The sequence below is a fragment of the Conger conger genome, chromosome 4 (assembly GCF_963514075.1).
Source record: "Conger conger chromosome 4, fConCon1.1, whole genome shotgun sequence".
Taxonomy (NCBI): Eukaryota; Metazoa; Chordata; class Actinopteri; order Anguilliformes; family Congridae; genus Conger; species Conger conger.
This window is the reverse complement of record NC_083763.1, coordinates 2962192-2967191: the sequence shown is the minus strand read 5'-3', so window position 1 is coordinate 2967191 and position 5000 is coordinate 2962192. Positions and strand designations below refer to the sequence as shown.

General features: G+C 49.4%; 1 protein-coding gene across 6 annotated transcripts in view; it reads right to left on the bottom strand.

Annotated features, from left to right (window-relative positions):
- Positions 1-3621: 3621 nt before the first annotated feature.
- xxylt1 (xyloside xylosyltransferase 1) overlaps positions 3622-5000 on the bottom strand; it is a 51290-nt gene continuing 49911 nt past the window's right edge. For all 6 annotated transcript variants that reach the window (XM_061239303.1, XM_061239302.1, XM_061239300.1 and 3 more), the window contains exon 5: positions 3622-5000. This exon is cut by the window's right edge and continues 2295 nt beyond it. The gene's annotated coding sequence lies outside the window, so the exon portion shown is untranslated.

The window sequence follows — 5000 nt, the reverse complement described above, 5'->3', positions numbered from 1 at the left end:
CTGCCCAGGGAGCTGCCGAGGGAACGAGGTCACAGTGGGGCAGTTAGGGAGGGGGCAGCTCAGTGGGGGGTAATTATAGGGGGGGGGGGGGGGGGGGGCAGCTGGATATGGTAATTACAGAAGGGCAGCTCAGTGGGGTAGGTAGAGGGGGGCAGATCTGTGGGGGTAATTACACAAGGACAGCTCAAAGGGGGTAATTAGATGAAAAACATCCGGTTTCCCTCCAGGGGTGCTTATGCGAGTCTTTACGCAACAGGTCAGGTTCAGACGGAGGGAAATTAAGCGCTTGGAACCCCGTTCCTACAGGCACTACGGCTAATTAAGTCTCCATGGCAACCGCCAGCTGACCTTAGTTCACTCGCACGCCACGGTGCGTTCATCACAGAATAACCGAGCCTCCGTCCCAAAACCTCATCACTGACACTATAAAACAATGAACCCATCTCATTTCATCTCATGTCTTTTCAAGAGGAACCGTTTTCCAGAAAAGCAAAGCAAAAATGCCGAAGTTGTCAAAATCCCAGGTGCCAAATATAGAGTATGAAAAAATAGAAAGAATATGGCCCATTTCGCTAATTATCAATTGCAGGAGGCACAACGGCGATTTCTCGTCTGTGTTCTATCATGTGATCAAATATGGAAGAAATGGGTCACGACGTTTGAAAAGAAAATGGGTCATGTTGTGTTTACCTGGACACAGCTGTTTCTGTCGAGATGCTTCACGAACGACAGATGTTCTGCTCCTGAAGAGGTGGCAGGAGTGTGGGAGGAGGGGGGCGGGGAGGGGAGGGGGGGGTGCGTTTCTCGTACCTTCTCCCAGGGGTCTGGACGAGGCACGCTCCGATCCCCCCGATAACATCGTTAGCCTGATCGAGTCAGGATTACGAATGCGGATGAGTTCTGCGGGAGACGTTCATGGGTCCCGGGTCACGGTGGTTCTGGTGGAGAAGAGCGCGGTCATGTGACCTACTGCGGTTCCGTAACCCGGCCGCCCTGACCCACATTCAGCAACGGACAGAACCCCCTGCGCCCCCCTCTCCGCCTGCACATTACCACACCATATATACACACAAATCGACAGGTAAAGACGCCCAAAAATCTGGCTGCTGTTGCTGTTGCTGTGTTGTGGTTTTTTTTTTCTTTTTTCTCTCGGCACACCACAGGATTCCGGAATGTTCTGCTGCCCCCGGATGATGTCACTACCCCCAGAATTCCACGCTGGCCTGGCCCTGTAAGCCGCCGCGTGTCTCACGCGAGACGTCAGCAGGTTAGGGTGTCCGCGTCAACGAGGCCACCGGCCAAACGTGCCCAAACATTCAGCCCCGTTTCAAAGTCACCGAGTCCCAAACGGCCGTAATTACAGGCACGCCGGCCTGTTCAGCACTTTTACTGTGCGTATGCCCCAGTGCATGCTGGGATGCCGTTTACGTAATGAAAGGGTGAGTGCATTTCCACACACAGTTCTGTTCTTTCTCATTGTCCTCTCCCAGGTATTTTCATTTTGTCCCCGGCAACTTTTAACAAAGGGGGGGAAAAAAAAAAAAAAAAGAGTGAGGAAAATGAGAAACATTTAAAACAGAACGCCACGGCCACGGCGTCACATCGATCGGACGGCAGTGTTGCGTCAGAGAAGCAGTTTTAAGCCTTGTGTGAGAAATCAATGTCCAGAACTGTACCAGCTTGGGAGCCGCGGTGGCGCAACAGGCTAAGACGCAGCAGACTTGCGGTTGCAGTTTGCTGCAGTTGCACACCGGGGACTGGGGTTCGATTCTCGGTCCTGCCAAAAACCAAGTTTGGCCGGCTCACGTGGGGCAGCAATAATTGGCTCGCTGCTCCAGAGGGAGGGACTTGGCAGGGTTATTAGATCGCCGCACAATAAGCACCTCGGGCGCCTCGGAATCACGGCAACGGAGACGAGACGGCTTGAAGAAGGCGTGTCGCTCTCATTCGGGCCGCCGAGGGACGGGGTACGGGCGGCCTATACGACTACCTCCAATTGAATCAGACGAGGTACAATTGGCTACCAAATTGGGAGAAAAGGGGAAAAATCTGAAAAAAAAAAGAACTGCACCAGCCGATCAGACGTGTCCCACGTCAACCGGAATGTTCTGGTCCCGCTCAGGAGAGGTCGCCTGGGGTCAGCACAGTAACCCCCCCCTCACACCCCCAGGAGAAACACTCCTGCTGCTCACATCCGCAAATACAGCCCACGCGGCAGGGAGACCGGGCCCAGGGCAATCTGGCGTATCCACAGATCTGGGTTAGGACATCCCACGCAACTCCATGATGGAAATAAATAAATAATAATAATAAATTTAATGTAAAAACATCAAAATAAAGACACCCAGTCCCAGCCTGCTTCCAGTCGAGGGCCGTTTTTTTAAATCCACCGATCAGATCAGATCGGCTTTATATAAGATGAAGCTGGAAGGACATTAGAAAAAACATTTTATACTGATTGAGACCTTTTATCCCAGGTCTCGCTCACTCTCCAGATTAATTTGATGTCGTTTGATGTTTTTTTCCTGCAATAAATACATGTATGCATTTGTTAGGCAGCCAACATTTATAAGTGAGTGTTTTGGTGTTGGTGTTTGAATATTTAATAAACATATTTCATAAAATGTTTTCGACACGGTGATTCACCGTTTGAGTAACCTGTGAATGAGCCTGATTGGGTGGAGGAGACCCAATCATACCCTGGTGCCTGGGGCAAGCTATGGGCGCCTGGATGGAGAACAGGGGTCCCTCATGCAATGAACAGCGCTCTCCCTGCTATCCCTGCCGACTGAATCCCTCCCGTGCATCAAACGGTAAAATGCTAAATGGTTGGCATTTATATAGCGCCTTTATCCAAAGTGCTGTATGTACAATTGATGCTTCTCATTCACACACTCACACACCAACGACGATTAGCTGTCATGCAAGGCACCAAACCAGCTCGTCAGGAGCATTTTGGGGTTAAGTGTCTTGCTAAGGGACACTTTGACACACCCAGGGTGGGATCGAATCTGAGCCAATGGGAGAGCAGTGGAACAGATTTGAGCCAATGGGAGAGCGGTGGTACAGATCTGAGCCAATGGGAGAGAGGTGGTACAGATCTGAGCCAATGGGAGAGCGGTGGTACAGATCTGAGCCAATGGGAGAGAGGTGGTACAGATCTGAGCCAATGGGCAAGCGGTGGTACAGAGCTGAGCCAATGGGAGAGCAGTGGTACAGATTTGAGCCAATGGGAGAGTGATCAGGTGAAGGAGAAAAGAACATAAAGGTCTCAGACCACATCAGGGCAGGCTTACCTCCGATTCACCTGCATTTCAGAAAGGAGTCAGTAACAGGAACGCTGACAGACTGGGAAAGTCCAGGAATGTGCAGCGACCTTCTGGAAAACACTTTTCCAAACAACAGACCGGAGTACTGCTGCATTCCTTCTGAACTGTGTGGCACGCTCACAAAACGGAAAGTTCTGTGCAAATCCTCTGAATGGGTAATCTTTTTGTTTGAAACGGACATTTATCTTAAGTGGAGGGGAGATTGGTACACAATAAACCACTGTTTTAGAATCAATGGTAGCAGCTTCCACAGTCATTCAGCGAAAAGCTGTTCAATGAAAACACATCTCAGTTTACCTCTTACCTTCTTTAATTTCAGAGTACATTTTTAAATATTTCCACAGTTTAACAGATTCCTCAATCACCTGAAGCCCGTTGGACTCATTTCAGTGGCAGAAACGAGTGTTTATTGCGTTCACAGTGTACAAAAACACGGCCTTGACCAGGTGCATTCTGCACAGAAATCAATGTGGAAAAAGTGGTATCGACCAAAACATCAACATTTAGGGTTTTTGTGAGAGGGAATGTGAGGCATAAACAGTGGACAGAAAATAAGAAATAAGACATTACTTAGTGGAATTTGAGAGTTTGAATTGGAATTCATCGTGTAAACCCTAAAGTCACAGTGCGTTTTAAAGACACCAGGCATGCAATGATATCGGTATCCTTACAAAAAATGACTATATATTGGCATGCATTACTTATCCAAAAGCAAGCACAAATATGACTGAAAACCAAAAACCAGCTTATGGATAAAATGTGCTGCAATTCCAAAGCCTGCGGAACATTCGGTGGGTGGAGTTAGTTCCTCTGTGTGGTTTAGTGGGTGTAGTTAGTTCCTCTGTGTGGTTTAGTGGGTGTAGTTAGTTCCTCTCTGTGTGGTTTGGTGGGTGGAGTTAGTTCCTCTCTGTGCGGTTTGGTGGGTGTAGTTAGTTCCTCTGTGTGGTTTGGTGGGTGGAGTTAGTCTCACACACACACACACACACACACACACACACACACACACACACACTGTAGATAGTGCGGTTCATGTATGCCCTGTTCCCAGCACATTACATTACATTACATTATTAGCATTTGGCAGACACTCCTATCCAGAGCGACTTACAGTTGATTAGAGAGAATCCTCCCCTGGAGCAACGCAGGGTTAAGGGCCTTGCTCAAGGCCTGTGCGGATCTTATTGTGGCTACACCGGGATTAGAACCACCGACCTTGCGTGTCCCAGTCATGTACCTTAACCACTACGCTACAGGGCGCCCCTACTGCACAGATCTACTGCGCCTTGCTTAAACGACGGACCCGTCGTCCTTGCAGTGATCGGGCTTTTTCAAGGGTCGATTGATTGATTGAATCTCCTCCTTTGTCCCGTTAAAGCGGAACTCGAAGTTTACCGGCAGTAAATTCCGACAGGAATTCCAAGAGCGCTCCCTGACGCATCGATGAACTCGCATAATGAAGATTCTTTGTATCACAAAAATACACCGCTGAGCTGGCCCCGTGGCAGTGAACTGGAGTGAACTGAGCTGGAGAGGAGAACATCAGCGCCGGGTTTCTCCCGCTTTGATTGGCATGTCGCTGAGTATCGCTGCCATTGTCACACTCCTTTGGAAAGAGTCCCGGGGAGATTCACCGGAACCTTCTCAGATCGACCGGCCTGTCGATCGATGAGT